Source organism: Diadema setosum, chromosome 11, assembly GCF_964275005.1.
Source record: "Diadema setosum chromosome 11, eeDiaSeto1, whole genome shotgun sequence".
Lineage (NCBI taxonomy): Eukaryota > Metazoa > Echinodermata > Echinoidea > Diadematoida > Diadematidae > Diadema > Diadema setosum.
This window is the reverse complement of record NC_092695.1, coordinates 13,300,575-13,321,648: the sequence shown is the minus strand read 5'-3', so window position 1 is coordinate 13,321,648 and position 21,074 is coordinate 13,300,575. Positions and strand designations below refer to the sequence as shown.

General features: G+C 37.9%; 1 protein-coding gene across 1 annotated transcript in view; it reads left to right on the top strand.

Annotated features, from left to right (window-relative positions):
• LOC140234698 (neurobeachin-like) overlaps positions 1-21,074 on the top strand; it is a 421,843-nt gene that overhangs the window by 232,461 nt on the left and 168,308 nt on the right.

The following is a 21,074-nucleotide window of genomic DNA, read 5'->3' as shown; positions in this document are numbered from 1 at the left end:
AAGAACTTAGGGGATTCACATATCATCCTCCCCAAGAATAGTCAGTCAACGATGTTGTTACATTGTATTTCACTTTAATTATGTATGTGTATCGTCAGTTGTCTTATTTTTGGTTACTTGGTAACAAAGACAAAAACAGACACACACTGGTAGGCTCCTAAGGTTATGTCATTATTGGCATTGTTTCATCATTATTGCCATCATTTATCTAATCATCATTTCTTATTCATTGCAATTATTGCCACCACAAGCAATACAACCACATCCACCACATCCACCACATCCACCACATCCACCACCATCACGCTTACCAACTCCTCCATCATAACCATCATCTCTTCCATCATTAGCTGTCTGTTCGTCTGTAAGAGAGAAAGGGTGTATCCACTATTACAACATCCCTTTTAATACCCCTACACATGCGCACAGACACAAGTACAGATGCATACACAAGAGAGTAGGGAAGCTGAGAATCCATAGTGGAGATGTATTTCCACCTTGAAGTACTGGAAACAATTCAGTAATCAGAAGAACCTTCATAATTATATATATATATATTTTTGTATTATTTGAAAAATCGTATCTCCTCTTTCAACTTGGATATTTTGCTAAGTACTACACAGGCTTCAGTTGTAAAGTTGGTCTATTTCATCTTTCTTCCTTTTCATTCTTTCTTGGATTCTTGAAGACATCCACCCATACCTAGAGTTTCATTTATCTTCGCTAACCCTCAAGTGTGTTCTGCATGTTTGCCTTTTCTATTTGACAGATTTGTGGCCTAATTACAAGGTCACACATACACACAGACACACCCACACACACATGAAGAGTACACACTTGTGTGTGCTTCTGTCTCACATATGTTTCCTAGGAGTCGTATTTCACGTGAAAAGCTAACATCTTTTCTGCAGGCTATGTCACCAGAATATCCCAAGAATCTTTGTAAGGATGGCCCATCCCGACACTGGCAGCAGTATTAGTAATTAGTGCCAATTGAATCTCGTGTGCGCCAACCAACGTGGGCTCGTTAGCTGCCTGAGCTGCCAAACGGTTCGGGCATGTGTTGCATGCATTTGCCGAGGTCATTACTATAACTAGCTAAGCCCTGCCATTTGCACCATAGTCCTATGTGTTTATTCCACGTGAGCAGCAGTAAAATGTTAATCTAATGATAGCGGCATCCCTCGTTATACCTGCATGCTTCTACGCTCACGTCATTAGGGCTGATTATCGGATATTATCATTTTGAAATTGACTCACGAATACAGCATAAGATACAAGGACATATATTATGTATGTTAATCATGTATGCATATATATCCATATGTGCTTTATATGTAGACATTTTGTATCATGCCATTATTGCTACTATAATCCTGAATGCACTTTTCATTGGTTGGTCTGTTTATTTTCAATTTTGAAAAAAAAAAAAGCAGTCTGAATTGCTTGGATACACCTTGTGAAAGCAAGATGAGAGAAGCAGCGTTAAGCACTCTTGTGAGGATACATAATGAATTATCAGTTAGCGACATGATGACAACATGGCATGCACGCAGACATTCCCGTAAAATTTTGGCATCTCATTTGGGTTAAAGGGTCTTGTCTCATCAACGGATGTTTGGAAATGATAGTCGTGTCTTCACAGTCTCCGCTAGGTTGGATTGTTTAAACGTAGCTCTTTAGTGGATTTTTAAATGGGCAGCTATACACTTCTTAAAAAGGTTATTGCCTTTATGCAGATTTTTGTTTTATATTCTATGCTTTGGTTAAAAAAAATCAAGTAACAATTTTATTTTTCTTTGCTGTTCGGTGATTTCAGTGAAAGGATAGAGTTGAAACAAACATTTTACATTAATATCTGTAAGATTTGAAATGAGATGAAAAAGGTGTAGTAAGTACTGTAGAGAATAATTTTCAACACATCATCACATTGATATTGACACACCCAGCCTTCCATATAAAACTTTATAATGTTGAACAACACACATATGAAGTTGGGTAAAATAGGATTTCTTGTTTGTTTATTCTATTCTGTTTTAGATTTTGTTTGGGGTGGGGAAGGTCACGGCGTGGTTGCAGATAATGTTACGTTTCTATGCCTATGTTATGTCAGTCCTGCTGCTATCATGCAAGCTTTATTTTCCTTTTGCTGCTGCACACAGATGAGGCTGATATCCCCTTCTGTAATGTACAGGTCAATTTACAATCTTTTTCTGACATGGCAACAAATGCATTTTGCTAGGGGGAAGATGAAGAAGAAGAAGAAAAAAGGGAAATTTGTAATTTATGTGAGGACGTCAGTTTTCCATCTTGGCAAATTCTGTGCCGTAATTTCCATGGCGAAATGTCTCCTGACAGGCATTTTGTAGGGCGGGAAAGAGACGGAGATCAACTTCGCGGTTATGGGCAGAAGACAGGCAAACAAGATGGCGGATTTAGCTGTAATTGGTGGCGGGATAAAACAGCCGATCCAATAAGCTTATCCCGTCGTGTGGATATCAGCCATCAGCAAAGAAATGACATTAAGACAGAGCATCAGTCATTTCATTTGTGTCTTGTCGAAGGTAAGAGGTTTAGGGGGAAAATGAGAACGCAGGAAGGAAATAAAACATTGGTTTCTGACTGCGCAGCAAACCTGTTTGTCAGGAAATACAGAATTCCTATACCAAGAGTAGCATATCTTTCTCAGTATTGATTCTGCCTTGCCTTTATGTTCTTTTTGTTGTTTTTTTTTGATAACAAAGTTATTTATGTGTAAGACACGATACAGAAAGCTGTACAAGGTATAGTAATGATACACTCTTCTCTTTTTCCTTCTTCTTTCGACATCAGAATGTATGTCAACTGGTAGTTTATCAATATACATGATAGTTATTTCCCAATGTTCTAATTTGAATACCTGATGAAAACTCTTCTATCCAAGGGTTTTTCTTTTAGACAAAACAATATACACACACTCAAAGGCATAGATACACACACATGAATTGAATACACATCTACAGCATTATTCCTATTGACTTATGAAGTCAGTTCTCTACCCCTCCCCCTTCTTTTTTTTATTACATTCTACCCGACTATGCCTCTTCTTGGATATTTCTTGATCTGTTATTTCATCTCGGCCATTATTTCGCAATCGAGCTGGAACCCGAATGGTGTTCAAATCAAGGCGCAGGAGGAATTCAGCGTGCGGGGGTCGCAAGCCGGAATAGATTGCGAGCCCATGTCCTGACGATCCTTTGACATTTTGCTGAACCACTTTTTTTCAATTTTACTCCGGTCTGCCAAAGAGATCGTTGTCAAAATCGATTGGGATTGCATCTGTGATCCACCGTATGGGATCCAGGCGCAGGAGCAGCATACAGGAGTATTATAAGTCTGAAAGATGCATCCATGTACAAAAAACAACAAACAAACAAACAAACCAAATGAAAAATACCCTACTGCTACATGTGTGTGTTAACGTAACTATGAGGTTGTGTGTAGGTTTGTATTTTGTGTGTTGGGGTATGTCTATGTGTGTATACATACATTTCTATCTGCGTGTGTGTGTGTTTGTCTGTGTGTGTGTGTGTGTGTGTGTGTTGAAGAGTGTGCAAATAAGCAGGATGTGCACATACATAAGTAGCTACAGGCAAAGAAATCAGACTTTTCTTCTTCGTGTTCTGTCTTCTCTGACTAGACACAAATACGCGTTGCATATGTAGCTACAGTTAAAATACCTGATGTGTTGCAAAGTCCCCCAGTACCATGGAGTTCTTTGAGGATCTCCCCGTATATGTGAACAACTTTTCTTTCTTCTCAGGGACACTAAAAAGCATTCTAAAATGTTTTAGATGACAGCACGGCACACATTAGCATCTCATATTTTCCCATCATATATTTATTTTAACTGTTAATATGACATCACTCCTCTTTCTCTTTTTCTCTATGTCTCTATCTTTATCTATCTATCTATCTATCTATCTATCTATCTATCTATCTATCTATATATCTATCTTTCTATTTATCTATCTATCTATCTATCTATCTATCTATCTATTTATCTATCTTTCTATCTATCTATTTATATATCTATACATGTATGTATGTATATATATCTTTTTATCTGCCTGTCTATCTCTCCAGTTATTTTGCTGAGTGTTACCTTCAGCATTAGTAATAAACCTTCCATCTGTAGTTAATTGTATACTGTGATAGTTGTCATCCCCCGTGAAGAGTCATCTGAAATATTTGCATCTCTGTTTAACATAAGATTGAATGACAGTATTGATGTAGAGGGGGTATGATATGATATGTATACCTGTTTACTCAATCATCACGAGAATGGAACAGGGAATATCTTTGAATATACAGATACATTTTGGGGGTTTTTCTGAGACATCTTTACACAAATATACGTAATTGAACTAGAGGTCTTGAAGATGAAGCACTGAAGTGGACCCCTCCCCCAAGCCAGTATCTATTTGTTATGTTGACTATAGTCAGGAACTCGTGCACTGATGCAGGTGGCCCATGTACATGTAAGACCACAGGATGAGAACCAAAAAAAAAAAAAAGAAGAAGAGGAAGAAGAAAAAGAAGAAGAAGAAAAAAAAGCTCACAAGTATGTCAACTTCAAAGATCACTGTACATTATTTAGATAGTCATACAGGTCAAGAAATTGTTTTTGACAGTGTGAGTGGTCAACTTGGAGGGTACCTAGGATGATAACTATTGTATATGGGATCCAGGATTCAAATTGACATTTATCTTTTTTTCAAATACATGAGCAGATTTTTCCCCCAAAAAAATCACAAAAATCATTCAGAGGGGACAGGGGATACAAAGTTATTCAAGTCGTACCTCCTCATGGGGGTAGGGTGACAGCCTTAAAGTGTGTTTGTTTCAAAGATCACCTCTTACAGAACCAGAAGTAAGTGCAGCCAGGTCATATTGCATGCAGTCATTCCTAGATGCATATGATATAATTCTTCTACAGTGGCAATAAAGGTCAGATAGGCCACCTCAAAGGATGGATGAGTGGGCTCTTTCAACTACTGCTGTAAAGTACAAGATCATTATTTCATCAAACTTGGCAGTAATAACTCTTAGATGCATGTTATTATATTTGATATAGTATTATGATAACATCGCAGTTATGCCTGTTAATGGGCTAAGTGTTTGTAGTTGCTAAATTTTAAACCAAGTGCATTATTTCTATATTTTCTTTGTGGAAATCAGTGGATGAGTTGAAGCTAATGTCACAATTATGTTGTCTGATTTCAGTGTGTGATTGCAACTAGTATCACTTTGCAGTGAAAACATGTGAAATTTTCAAATTCTATAACCTTATTTCCAGCACTGGTGAAACCATTCTATCTACCTGCTATTACCTTATAAAATTCCTTTAATTCACATGAATTGCGCTTTAATAAAGGTATTGTACTGGCTGTCACTGAACCTTCGTCAAATAATATGTAAAATTCTGGATGTCGAGGACGTAATCAATTTGTGACAGTAGTCATATTCACCTCTCTGAATGATATTAGAGCTGCCAAGAACATTCTCCAATCTGTACTGAAGAAGCTTGGGTGTACCTGCGCCACATGGAAACCACCTTTTATCTTCCCGCAGCGTGTTACAGTGACCCAGATATGTGAAGTAATCAGGACAGATCGTCTGCAGTAGTTGGAATTGCGTGGATAGATACAAAATGAGATAAAATTTAGATATTCATAATGTATGGGATCAGATTCATTCTTATGAGAGAGATGTCAAAAAAAAATTGGGGGTTGATAAATATCTTCTTGGGAGTAGGTATTAGTATTATGTTCTTTTTTATTTCAGTAGGAGCAGAGAAAATTCACTGTAAATCTGGAGAACATTTTTTGCTTTGTTGTGCTTTTTAACATGGCAAGTTTCACACATAGGTTTGAATAATCACAGTGGCAGTAGATGATGTTATGTCTGTTGCATTACTCCAGAAATGCATCTCATAAAGATGATAGTGGTTATATGTCTTGCTCTATATCAGATGCTTTGCAAATACACTCTACTACTCCCTCAAAAAGGCAAAGAGAGCATCGCTGTTCATATTACTTTTTTTTTTTTTTATGCTTCCTCACTTTACCTTCATTTCTATGGATAAACAATAATTTGTTTTAACTTGGCATCGAAAAGAAATGGAAGCATGTAAATGATCTAATAGAAGAAGAGAGCATGGGAACCCTTTTCACCTTGACAGACCAGTCCAGTTCAAGGTCCAGCATACACTCCTGTTGAATATGCTTGTTGATGAATGAGACCTTAAGGAGCATCCAGTGAGGTTTAGTTGGGAGAGACTTTCATACCACCACACCCAACAATGGGGGCGCTGTAATCCCACTCCATTGGTCTTCTGGGTGAGAAAACACCTCGGACACTTTCTTTCTCACAAAAGATAACTCCTCGAGTTCTGAGTTTTCCATGTCCTGTGGAATTGATCATTTACTGGTCATTTGGTCCTTGCTGATCATTCAAACACACAGCAGATGGCAGATGTAGCAGTTTACTGCAGTGAAGTGTGATGCAATAAAACATGTAGACCATGAAAGAGCACGGAGTACAAAGAAAGCAGGTTGAAATCGTTCTGCAGCTACTCTGTAAATACAAATGCACAAGATATCATGACATGTGATCGTTGAACAATTACACATTCTGATTGATGCATTTCTGCTTTTTTTGTAAAGAAAACCACAGAATATAGTTAGAATCTTTCTCAGTTTCATTTCTTTAAGTGGAGGATAGACATTCTGAACTTGTTTTTATATTTCTGTCTGTAATTGTGCAGAATATTGAGAAAAAAGAGCTATGTGATGGTAATAGTATCACAGACATAAAACTTATAATGTTATGAGAGCAATTGATATATTTGTATCAACATGGCGATTTAGTTATTCATTATGAATTCAAATATGCAGAAATTTTGTTTGTTTGTTTTTCCCTAGAGACAGGTCAGCATGAGTTGGACTAGGGATTCCTTTCCACTTTCCTGGTTGAGCATATGGGCATGAAATACTGGTAGTAGAAAGATAAAACCAAAGGAGAGGAAGGTTTGTGTTGATATGGGTGAATGACTGTGTTGGGCTTTAAAAAGGCTTTCGTAGAAGGAAACATTAAAATGAAAATTCTTATTTTCTTTTTCTGACCCTGACAGGATAAATAATGATGATGTGTTTTGCTCACTTTGGATTAATGGGAAAGGAATAAAAAACTAGGGATAGGGAGAGCTGCACAATCTAGTGTGTAGGCTGAAGGCCTGGAGTATCATCAGGCTTACATCAGACCTTTGGAGGGATCTCATTCAAGATGGAAGTCAAAGAGGACGCTGTCAGTGCTGGGAGATTGCTTCACGTTTATCCTGTCGCCACTCATTACCCATTTTTTTGGAAATACTTCACAGCAGATGCATTATTTTCATCTCTTCCTAAGGTTTGTTTATTTTTGTGTGTGTAGATTCAGGGTAAGGTTTAGCTGCTGTCGGAACTATGAGGCAAGAGTTATTTGTCAACATCAAATTTGATTAGGGTACAAACTCATCTTTGAGAGAAGCAGGGAATGATGTATGAATTATCTACAGAAGCCAGCATTATTTTCTTTCTTTTCTTGTTATTGTCTATGTCCTTTTATGTTGATCTTTGTCACACAACAGTCACACATAATAATACATCCTTGTAGCTTGGCATAGTTTAGGTTTGTTTTGGATATTTAGCATCATCCAGCTGTTTTCTTCAAATATCTGCCTGTATAATGTGATGTGAAGCATATAATTTCTTGTAAAAGAATTCATGTCAGAAAAAAAGCAAAAATGTTGAGAATGTATTAGTGAAAATAGACAGGATACTTTTCGGTCAGATTTTACAGATACTTTTACCATTCCATAGGCTGGATTCTACTCTAACCATGACAGTCAACTTGAACATGGATTTGGCATTCACTTTGAGAAACAGTGTCTCAACTTCATCTTTAAAAAGGGAATGTTAGGAATTGAATACATGTAACCATGTTTCCCACAATCCATTGATCCTAAGGAACCTTTGGGTATATCTGAAAATGAACAAAATGCAACAATGTCACAAAATAATTCTTCCCTCTCTCTCTTTCTCTTTATTAAGTCTTTAGAGAAATGGATGGGGCTGATACAGCCATCAAATTTGCATCCTGACTTCATTAAAATGAATGAGGATTGACACCTCTTTTGGCTCCCACATCATCTGTTACTAGGGGGGCATTGACACATTTCCAGAGCTTGGGAGGGTTTGTGGGTATCACTAACAAAGGTTTGGGATTGGGAGAGAAGAGAGAGAGAGAGATAGGGAGGGGTGAAGGGGACAGCCTAAATATAAAAGAACTTAATTCAGCATGCATGGTACTAGCAGCAAAGATAAACAAAAGAAGTGTAGATTAATGTCAATCAAGAAGTATTACACACACAAAAAAGCAGTTAGAGATGGTATATTATTATCCTTTTTGCATATCGTTTGAGTGAGGTTTTAACAAGAGTGTCTCAATTCTTCATAAGCGCATAAAGTTATCACAGCTATCTCAGTGCTTGAATGATCTGTCAAGTTTTAAGACCCTAGAGTGAAATAAGCACACATGTAAAGGACTACTGTAGATCATGTAATATTGATTACAGTAATATGAGAAAGTAAAATCCCTCACTGTATGATATTGGTAAACTACTTAATGATATAAACTTAGCTTAATGCCAGCTAAGATGTAATATGCAAATTTTCCTGAAAACAGATTGGGCAGAGCAAGAGCTTTCCCACAGTTTTCTTTTCAAGCAAGGTCTATGGATGGACTACTCACCACAGTGGTATTCATTCTACACTCTTTACTGTGCCATGTATCAAAGCAGCTCCATTAATGCTGCAACCAGTACCTTGCCCCCCCCCCCCCTCCCCCCCCCCAACACACACACACTCACTCCCAAGTGCTTCTATCCATCTCACAATGATCTATCCATCATGACTGTGATCACACACCCTGCAGTGCTTGCCTACCAGTCACTGACACAAAGGGGAGGTGTGATGCTGTGCACTGAACCACATTTGCCCCCAATTCCAGGATTGAAAGGGGTGGCATGGAGGGATAAGAGTGATTTTTATCTTATTTTTTATTAGTTGAGGGTTTTTTTTTTTTTTACAATTGGAAGAAGGAAAGGCGTTATTGAGGGAAATGAACTCGAGAAGAGCCATCATTCAATTGGCAGTTTTGTAAGTGGCATACTTATCATGCCGTATCTGTGGGAGATTTGACTCTTTGTTGGGGGGGGGGGGGGTCAGAAATAGATAGGACACACCCTGATTGTGTATGCTCTCCAAGGTATCTTTTGGGCATGACTTTCTGTTCCTGTACTCTGCTTTTGTTCTTTTGACTTCTTAATGTTTGACATTAATCTCTTTCAGTTGTTGTTTGTCTAGTTAAACTGTGTTGTGATTTTTTTTTTTTAAAACTGCTACCAAGATGAATATGGATAGTAAACATAATTGGGACATTTACAAGTAACATATGCACAGAAAAGAAGTCCATGCAAGTTTGAATGTAAGTCTTTGTAGAAGAAGAGATAGATGGATGGATGGATAGATGGATGGATGGATGGATGGATGGATGGATGGATGAGTAAATGACAGGTGAGTGGATGACTGAGATGATGATATAAAAAGTTTAAGATAATACCCAACAAAAGCATGTGAATGTTTGTGTATGACCATATGCACTAATGAAGCATTAATGCTTATGTAGGCCTGTATACTCCTGCAAACACTTCCACGTTTACACCAGAGATCATTCTCCTCTCTCCTCCCAAGTCCTTGGGGGTTATGTATTCCCTGGTGGAATCGACTGAGGGGGCTTGATGAAAGAGATTGATCGGTTTGGGTGTCCTGGAGGGTGGGAGGGAAAAGGGGGAGGAAACTGGGGGAAAAAATGAGAAGAATTGTTAAACCCTTCTTTTCTTTTCCTTTTTTTTTTTTTGCCTCTAATGAAGGATAGACACACTCTGCGATTCTGAGTGGATTTCCTTCCCTCCGTCACGCCACCACTGTCATGGAAGTGATCATCTGCAAAAAGAAGGTGTTAGTTTACAGGGTGCGGGTACAGGAGGATGGGTAGTTAGGTGTCGCTGCTAGAGCCCTGGGGATACAAACGGCACTCAATTTCATTTGCAAGTCAAATGGTCCCCTTGTGCTCACAACGAGTGAGTTTTGTTTCTTTGCAGCGGAGACATATTGGGAGGGAGTTTCACAGAGATTGTACGAAATAAAAAAGAAGATCGGAAGGATTTCAGGATGTGTGTGTATATATGAATATATATGTTTGTATATATATATATATATATATATATATATATATATATATATATATATATATATATATATATATATATGTATATATATATATATATATATGAGAGAGAGAGGGATATTTGTGTATACAGGTATTAGTGGAGAGGAGAATGAGAGGTAGCCACTCAAGTATCTATTCACCTGCATCAGTGAAAGTTGATAATTTGACATTACTGGGACTGTACAGATGTAAACTGCACCATAAAACAACATACTCTAGTGATTCTTGGCATGAAATATCCAAATGTCTGCATCCCATTTTCATGTCTGGCAAACATTTATACACATTTTCTGATGGTGAAACATAGCAGTGTGATGGACTGTGATACCTGGCCTTGCATTATAAAATCAACAAAAAGTTGCCTGTAAAGACTTTTTAGTTTAGCTCAGATATTTCCAAAGCTGTTCTCTGCTTTCAAATGATATATATAACTCATCTGGATTAGCTATTCTTCACCAACTTAAGTAGTAAAGAGTATCCATACTCCAGATATCTTACTTTAGAAGAAATATGGCTTTAAATCTTTTGGATCTGTTGACTCGCTGTATTTCGTTTGTACACAGCATAATGGAATTTCAAACGTTCAGACGCCAATATTACAATGTAGGTGTGAATTGAACGATATGCATATAATACAAAGTATATGCTTGTACCAGAATCAAGCTATTCAGATTTCCTAAACATTTTTTTTTTCTTTTTAATTTTTGGTATTACATGAATTACTTCACTGTTAAAAAACCAACAACAAACAAACAAACAAAAAAACGTACATACTACGGTGGACACTCGAGATGAGTTTCTGTCCCTGTGTCGAGCATTTGTATATTTCAATCAACTGAGTTTGTTTCTGCAATGAGGGTTTCGGGAATGGAACATGATAATGTGGGAGGGGGGAAGTAATTTTCTGCTATTTGGCAAAGGGTATATGGATGTCGTCTCAAGCCATCTCATCTTGGTCTACCACGGAAGCTGTGGACGTACTGCTGAAAGGAGGAAATCAGATATCCCCACAAAATCATCGAATATTCACCTACGAGGAAGCTACCATAGATAGATGAAAAAAAAAACAACAACAAAGAATCACACATGTCTTAAAAGTTATCTTCATAATGAGAACAGTGATGGCAGTATCGTAATTTTTGTTTTTCTCCTTTGACAACTTTGAAACATCAACATCAATTAATCGCCGTGCTCCCGAATTGAAGTTGCCGCGAAGAAACGACGCGACATTCAATTCGCCTGGCGATTACGCCGGCGCACGAAACTGATGCTGCATTTTATCAGGGAAAAACTCTTCTGTAAGGGAAAAGGTCACGGATGTGGTAATATTAGAATTAGGAAAGAAAAAAAAATAGCGGAGAAACAATTGATGGGCTAAGGCTACAAAAAGAAAAGAAAAAAATTGATTGCGACAGTGATGGCAAAGCCACATGTTTTGGTCATTACGGAGAGACAGCGTTCATGAGCAAGCGACAAAATATTTCTATCGGCGCCGCGTTTTTGAAAGATGGTTGGCCTGATGAAGATGCTACAGCAATGGTCAATATTTGACGTAAAGAGCAAGGAAGAGCTTGCGGGTACTATATTAAACTTAATTTTACGGTTGTTGTAAATGCCAGCTTTATAATAGTATATCAATTGTTGCCTTTTCTTCAATGAAATCATGAATTTTTCGGCCTGAAACGTGAAGATTCTTGATTGAATATACGAGTATACGAAAGGGGTCGTTAGCCGATTGTCGATTGCAGAATACCGCATTGACGGAGTGGAACGTCGAAGCAGGGGGAGGCTTCTTTTTGTGCAAAGTTTCATGTGATATATTAGGCCTACATCAAAGTAACATTTTATGGCATGCACTCTTCATATAAAAGGTAATCGAATATCACCTAAATTTCTTACAAAAATGTTTATCACTACAATGTCTATGCTTACGTCTTAGTGTTTTCGTCAGATCACATCTGAAATCATAATTCGTATAAATAACTGATTGGCAACCTTACACTGGAAAGATTGGCAATGTTCAAGTACAGTTATGTAAACAGGGGCTGTGGAACGTTTCTTTCGGGGGTAGAGGCGGACCGCCCCAAGGGGGTTTGGTCCAGGGACCCATGCGGCTTTTTTTTTGTTTTGTTTTTATTTTTAAAGCATATAAAGAGAAGCACATTTCACAGTGTCATGACAACAAGGTGTAAGTACCTTCACAAAACGAAAATACACGTTCATAATTGATTGGTAAGTATTCATGAGGGACAATATTTCGTTCACATATTTTAAAAGGTGTATAAAGTCGGACAAAGTCACCGTAAGGACAAAGAGACATGTTGAAGACAGTGTCAGTTCACTCAGTATGGGCACACATCAGAAATAAAAACGTGGACATTTTTGAAGGTGACAATAGAGGTAACTATTTGGTGTGTGTTTTTTCTTATCATATTTGAAATTCAGAAAACAGAAGAGAAAGAGAAGAGAAGAAGGTATGCGATGCCCATAGAAACTATCGAATGGAGGACATCATGTTATGGAAATGAGCATGAGAAACGCCAGACCCACCGCGAAAAAGCATCAAGCATAACTCACCCCAAACTCGTTATTAGCTATTCAACTTTTATCAAAGAGCATCGGAAGATTGTAAAGAGACAAAAGTGGCTTGGCGAAGGTCGCGGTAAAGTGTCAAGATCATTTTCTCTCGACGCTAGTGTCAAAGGTCAAGAGTCGTTTGGGTTTGGAGATGGAAGAGGGTTAGTTCTCCTCTGTCTTGGTCTAGAAAAACGAGTTGGGTTTGGCCTCAGAAGGGAGTGATCTGGCGTTTGTTCACCTTTCTTCGACAGTCGGCAATTCAACAAAACCAGCGTGTGTATTGTCTGTGTGCCATGAATTATAGGCACCAAGATCGACGTCAAAAAGGGTTAAAAGACGGATATATCAAAAATAAAAAGAACCGAAAGCACACATTTTTACAACTCAAGGCACTATACTCAAATCCATGGGCGATATCATTTTCAGAAGTATGGATGATTTAGATATAATGATAGTAATAGTAGTAATAGTAATAATAGTAACAATAGTGATAATAATAATAATAATAATAATAATAATAATAATAATAATAATAATAATAATAATAATAATAATAATAATAATGATAATAATAATATTGATTATAGTAATAATAATGATAATAATGATAATGATAATAATAATAATAATAATAATAATGATGATAATAATGATATTAATTATAATGATAATAATAATATTAAGGAAAAACACCTGTCTCTTAGGGGCTAAAATTGGAATAATCATGTGGGTCATTGGTACAAAAAATTACAGAAAAGGGGAAATGTCCTAATTCCTTTCTGAAGCATCGTGACTGAACTTAACTCCGGCTTGGCAGTGTTTAGCTTTCACCGTATTATTATTGTTATTATTATTATTATTATTATTATTATTATTATTATTATTATTATTATTATTATTATTATTATTATTATTATTATTATTATTATTATCATCATCATCATCATAATTATCATTATTATTGTTATTAGCGCCAACGTGTAACAATGGGCCAGCCTTTCTTGTTGTCACCAAACATGTAGGAATTGGTTCGGTGTCATGGATGTATAATAATGTATGGATAGCTTTATCAGATTAGTTTAGCCTTGTGGATGATGATGATGAGTGAGTGTGTGTGTGTGTGTGTGTGTGTGTGTGTGTGTGTGTGAGAGAAAGAGTTTGTGTGTTCAGCCAATACCCGTAACTTTGCAGCTTTGAAAATTGTGACAAATTTTTCCTTCGCTCGGCCTCGAAGATACTTCATGTAATAATGTTAGGATGATAATAAGTTAAAGATGTTACGAGGAAATTGTAACCGGTGATTGTACGTCCCGTCGAGATGGCATTGCACTCTAAATTCGATTTGGCAACCTTAAGGTCAAAGCTAAACGCTGCCTAGCCGGAGTTAAGTTCAGTCACGATGCTTCAGAAAGGAAATATGACATTTCCCCCTTTTTTGTAATTTTTTGTACCAATGACCCACATGATTATTCCAATTTTAGCCCCTAGGAGACAGGTGTTTTTCCTTAGTGGATTTAGTGGTGTGCAGTAGCGTGTTTGACATTACGGCGTGCGTGTTGCCAGTAATTAGACGCGTTTGGGTTTTAATTAAGCCACGTGTTTCTCTCATTGACATGGTGAACCCGGGGTAGCCGCTGCCCTTATACTACGCGGCGAAGCGTGTGCATATATCAACACCATAGAGTGCTTGATACCTACTCTCTCATCTGTCTGCCTGGCTATCTATCTGTCTATTCATTCATCTTTCTATCTATCTCCATCCCTGTCTATTTATCTCTCGTACCATTGTTTGTTTCCATAGCCATCTATTAATCTATTTGGCTTTTCTATCAAATTATATATACCCATCTCTGCCATATTGTCATGTAATGATGTTATGTATCTGTCATCTGTTTAGGATGTCTGTCTGTCTGTATTTCTCTCTCTCTCTCTCTCTTCACCTCTTAAACATTTGATTATCAATATCGTTAATCGTTGTTTTTTTTTCTTTAATCGAGATACAATCAGTTTAAAGATCAAGTACTATTTATGAAAATGGAAGCGTCATTTTGTGAAAGTTTGATTTCAACAAGGATATGATTCCTGTTATGTCTTGAAATGGCCATCTTGTTGAACTATAAAGCACAAAATCGCATCAGTTCATGTGGAGTGTACACCTGTATATAGGGAAACAGGACGTCACCTAAATAGACGATTTCTGCCGAATAAAACTAAAACTGAACTTGTTTATCAGATAGTGTTTATGCCCTTATTACTCGATATAGGCCTATAAAGAATTCCTCATTTGCACTGCTGCGTGTGTGTATGTGTGTGCGTGTGTTTAGCAAGGTCCGTTGTAATCTTATATTCTTTTTTAAGGGCCATAATCTACAGAAATGATCGAATCACTGACGAGCATTAGGCCAAACACGGCATGTATGAGGTGGGGGGAGGCATCAAAACAGTGATTTTAAAAATTCTCTTTTCATAAAGATAATCTCTATGATCGAAAGGCACTAAACCTTGCACTGTCACTGCAATGCAATGTGCATTAGTAGAGGTACGTAAGATGGTTACAGCTCGTTATTCCGAAGGTTCGTTATTCCGAAGGCTCTTGATTCGTTATTCCGAAGGCTCTTGATTCGTTATTCCGAAGGTTCATTGTTCCGAATTTCATTTTAGGATTAACCAATCTTTGGAATAACGAACCTTCGGAATAGCGAACCTTCGGAATAACGAACAGCACCCCGTTAGATAATAGACGATGTGACCTGCTTGTCATGTGTGGTGACACCAGGTGAAAGTTGAACGACTCGTCTGCACTTCTCTTTCTGTTATCCACTTATTAAACGGGTCGTGACCTCAAGCAAAATCGTAGCATTTGAGCGGGGACTTTATTTTTCCTCATATTTTTTTTTTTTTTTTTATATTCCTGTTACTTGCTGGTCTCTTAGGCTCTAATTAGATTATTGCGACCATGTGTGCTACTTGCAAGCATGATGTTTATTACTGTGTGACACGACCTTTGAGAATAGGCCTTTCTCTGCCCATTTATCAGAAACGTCCATAATCATAACTTATTGTAATAAATGTAGATGGACACTGTTTCCTGTGGCTATTTCCACGATTTACTTTGATTGCTTTCACATGTAAGTGAGAATTTACCATTTATGAAAACACACACAAGTATGTGTCTCCTATCCGACGGTAATCACCGATTTGATGAATAAAACCCGTTATGCGATCTAAAATGGCCCAGACGCCATCTGTGGAAAGACCAATATCATGTACTTGAAGGACGGCATGCGGATTATCCGGGGAGAGTCAAAGACTCTTCTCTCCATACAATGCAACAAAGTTATCATCTTTACTCTTGAATGTTGAATGCGTTTGACTAAATCCAGTCAAGCACCGGACGAGGGTTTGTAGCTCGGCGAAGGGAACCCGTTTCACGTTAGTCCCACATGTACATGCTGCCGTGTGTGTGGTTAACAAGCACCCTATCCCGCCTCCACGGGAAACTGGCGCCGAATATTAATCACAGCCAGTTCGAATGCTTGCGGCTGTAACCTTCGAACCCCCTCATTGGGAGGTTGTTAAATCTGTAGAAGCTTAGCTGTATACTTTGGAGCAGTTGCTGTCAAATGTTGCTGTGTAGAAGTCCATAAATAAGTTCGCTGTAACTAGTAGCAATTAACACGAAACGTTACGATAGCGAGAGCTGAAGAGCACTTTCGTTTGAAAAACGAACAGCTATCTACACTCCACTTGGTTTGATCATATTTACTAAAGAAAAAAGAGAAAGATGTAAAGTCAAACAGCTGAATAGTATTATAGTTACTTAACAGTTCCTTTAATAACAGTATTGATCGTACGGACTATACTGGTAGTTTATTACAGGCGTATATAATCGAAAGCATATTAGAATCATGATCACATGCTGAGGACTTTGCAGGCTGAAAGGGTCAACACACATGTAGTTAAGACCAGTCTTATTAAGTTAACAAAAGGCAGTTGTAGGAAACAACATTATCGACTTGGCTTTATTCACGTTTGATGATGTATTTTTTTCCCCGTCTAATGTCCAATTGTGATAGGGGGAAAAAAGCGGGTTGTGGTTTTGTTTCCCTGCTATTTTTTTTTTCTTCAAAAATGATGCTAGGGCTGTACGAAATGCGGAGGATAAAACGAGATACACCATCCTGTAGTTTTATCTGTGTTTTCTACTTGATGTTTTGCGTGTTTTTGTGTCAGTGTTATTGAGATCGTGTATATAGAGAGACTTTGTGTATTTTATGCGTGTGTGTGTGTTTTTTTTTTGTGTGTGTTTTTTTTTTTTTTTTTTTTTTTTTTTACAGAAATAGACGAGAAGCTGATGAGTCCGAATCAGCAAGCAGCTTTAATTTATACCTCCATCACCAACTTGAGCGTGTGGCTACAGTGACGTTTTTCTATTTCGCTGACAAGATAGACTTACAAAGCTTGATTGATATGTAGATAAATAGGTCAAAATGGGCAGATAAATAGGGCATAAATAGAATTGAGAGGACATACGATAGAGGAGTCTTGGAGAGTGGTGTGGGCGGCGCGTAGTTTTCTCCGTTTTCGTTAGAGCTATTTACATAATTCCGATCAAAATGCAGCGAAGTCTCGTCATCCCTGCTGTCGTAGTGATCGTCGCTTTCGACAGCGAGGCTTTTCCGGGATCGGCTTCTGTCGCAAAACTTCCTGGACACGATTTGTCAAGCGGTGGAAAATCTCGTCAAGCGAGTAAAAACGGGGGCGTTTAATACTGAAAGTATACAGGGAAGCGAATATTGACGTGTAATAGGTCGAGAATTAACGGGAAGACAATCATTGGGATAGCGACATAGAAAGATGGATGGAGAGTGGTGAGAATAGTAATAGTACAGAGTTAAAACTGAATGGTAATACAGACTTAAAACAAATATTCAAACAATGTTCAGGTGCTTGGCTCAAATAAGAATATACCTTTTTGCCAATAATGTCATACTCATTACCTATCGATAAATCAAAAGTTTTCATTGACGCAGACACGGGTTTATTGGCAAGGACTGTTTTGTGCCCTTTGCTAAAAAAAAAATAAAAAAAAATATACAAGCCCCCTCTATAGTTCGGGCCTAGGATATTTTTGTTTGCGCTTTTATTTGTAACTTAATGTGTTTCATCTTGTCAAATTTTCACGACACCTTGAGTCATGGTCTACCATGTAAGAAACTAATCATCTCAATTTACTCAATTTATCTCAAGATAACTATTGAACACTCAAATGATTTGAAACGATAGTTCTCATTTCTAATTGACTGGACTGGATCGCAATAGATGTAACATTTCTTGCACCAGTTATATTATACAATGTCATGTTATTACGAACAAAAGCTAGCCATTTAAAAGTGGATTGCTTTATTATGATTATGACTAATGAACATGATGAGGGGGCAATGCTTCTTATATTATTTCATCCGTCAGGTTAGATTAACGATCTCCGCGGTATCAGCGTTATTAGACGTTAATGTGATTAGAAACGCTGACATGATGAAATAGACCACATTCGTAATGGTTCTTTGACGTCATTTACAATTCAATTAACTAATATACAGTACATTGTATATTGCACATTGTACAATAGTGACGTATAATACTAAGAGTTTGGATTCAATAGGGGCGCAGGTGCAGTCACTTTCGTTGTGGCCCGTAGTAAACTGGTCTTGAAGGGTGCATTCATAGCAGTAGTATTGTAATCGAGTGTACAGTGTCTAGAAATCTCCCCTCTGCGTATAGGAGTAATCTGTTGTGATTGTGTTTTGAAATTATATGCCGCTGATACACGAACCGAGGAATACAATAATTACTTTCAGTCGGATAAAAATATGTCATATTAACTCTAGACTCTCAGCTGTAGCATGTTTACAACTTGCTTCGGTTTTCGAGTACTCGCTCATTTTTGCTGATACGATTTTCGATTTTCTCGGGCTTGCTTGACCTAGCCGCGACTCGTATACAAGATTCACTTTGTACACGTTTAAGTGATAGAGTCAATACCAATATGGTAATTATATCATCTTATGCAAGATTCGTGTGGTCGGGAGAGGTGTTGTACTCAGATTTAATCCTTTCAAAAGCGCAATATCTAAAATGTGCACTATTAATCGCTGACACATTCTTAAATGTTGATGAATTAGAAAACCGATCTCCGATGACTGCATTGTTTGAGTCGCACTTTGGTAACCAAACGAAAACAATTATGATATAATTCTGTTTCCTCGAGCAATTTTGCGCCACTGTGCGGCGTATGAAGTGTTTTCAATGATCTGCCAAAGATAAAAGTATTTCTGTTCAGCTTTGAACTTCTATATGTGTCAAACTATTTTTCGGAAACATCGATCGTCATTCTTTGTGAAGAGATTTACCAAGAATGAAATTAATGAGTTTGAAATCCCATGAAATAAATATCAACCCCACGGCAAGAATGAGAATGTATTACTCGCCAAAATCATGCGGGGATTATAACTGCGGTATCGCTTTAAACCGTTATGTCGTTCTTTATATACGTTTCATAATGGATGTTGTGATCCCGATACCCTCCTTGAAAAAATAGAATTCACTAGATCGTTTATCGCAGCAGAGTAAGAGGAAATTGTATAACATTTGTTGAGTAGTGTAGCAAAATATCGTGATATTGATTGAGATACGTAGAGGGAAAAGTCAAATAAATGATTGGAGTGTCTCGTTGAGCCTAGCATCCGCCACGACCCCAGGCGTTGATCGTAGTCGGAGCGTCTCGGTCTGTGCAGCGGGGATTGCTTGCTGGAGGAAGGGGCTTGCGAGAAAACCGCAGCGCGGCCGGGCGCTGCGATTACTTCGCCGAATTACGTCCTAATTTCAGTTGCACCCCGCTTTCGAGGGCTCCCGCTAATTGTGTTATAACGCAATTGGATGTTCGTTATTGCATTATTCGCCGATTATTCGTTCGTTTACGCTGATTAAAGTGCCTGTGTGCGACGTATTTTATGACGTTTAATAGCATCGGAATCGCGCGATGATTTCCCCGAGGTTTTTCGGTGGGGCGCGCCTCTGGATACTGTGTGCCAGTCAACCGTGCATGGACAACAGCGTTAAACGACGCTGAAAAGAAAATCCCCCATGCCCTCCTCTGTGGAAGAAAAGATGGTTATTCTCGGATATAATTTGATAATTTGCCATTTGTAGGTGTTGTGTCATGCAGCTCCGATATCTTAGTGTTTTCTCACACGTTTCTGCCGTGTCTTTGTTGTTGTTGCTGTTCCCTTTCTGTAGCGTCATTCAATTCCTCCTCCCTCATGGCAGTCTTACCTAGAAAGCATGAAGTGATGAGACTATGGTATTTTCGAAGGGCAAAAAGAAAAAAAAAATCTCCCGCACTGTGAGGAGATTTTAAGGATAAAAAACCAAAAAAAAAAAAAAAGACCGCCCAACCCGATCGCGTTGCGGCAGTTTACCTAATAGAATCACTACGTGATAATCCAACTCCGCTCAATAATACGCGCTCAGTATCATCAACGAGACTAAAACGCCTTTAAGATTCAATTAATTTCCTATTTATTGTCTCCTTTTTTGCTTGGAGCTGTGCTGGGGATTTTTCGCATTAGCTAATGCAATTTTCCTGGAGCGTGGAAACTCTCGCAGCGAAGTGAAATGTAATCAGTCGGCTGATTTCTTCCCCTTCTTTCACAGTGTTGCATGCACAAATCTTCGTTCGTCTCGCAGTGTAAAAAAGCAAGGATTACTACTGAGCGAATGGATAAGACAGTGTCTGAGAATGAGTTCATCCATTTAATATGTCTTAAATTTTGTTAAAAATAACAGAATTTAGATGGAAATGTGATTTAGTTTGTAAGGATTTGATCCCCTCCTAATCGGATTTGATTATCGTTTTTCAGCACAGAAAGCCAAACTGTGGTATATAGCAAAATTTCAGCAAATGAGCAATAAGTGGGATGTAAAAATAAAATAAGTTAAGTAGAGGTGCATGGTTTTATTTTGTAGCGCTTCAGACGGAGAGAATATAATAAACCGCATGTAGGGCCTATACATTGAAGTTTAACGGACACTGCGTTGTGGAGATGTGGATCGTACAGTTACAGTAT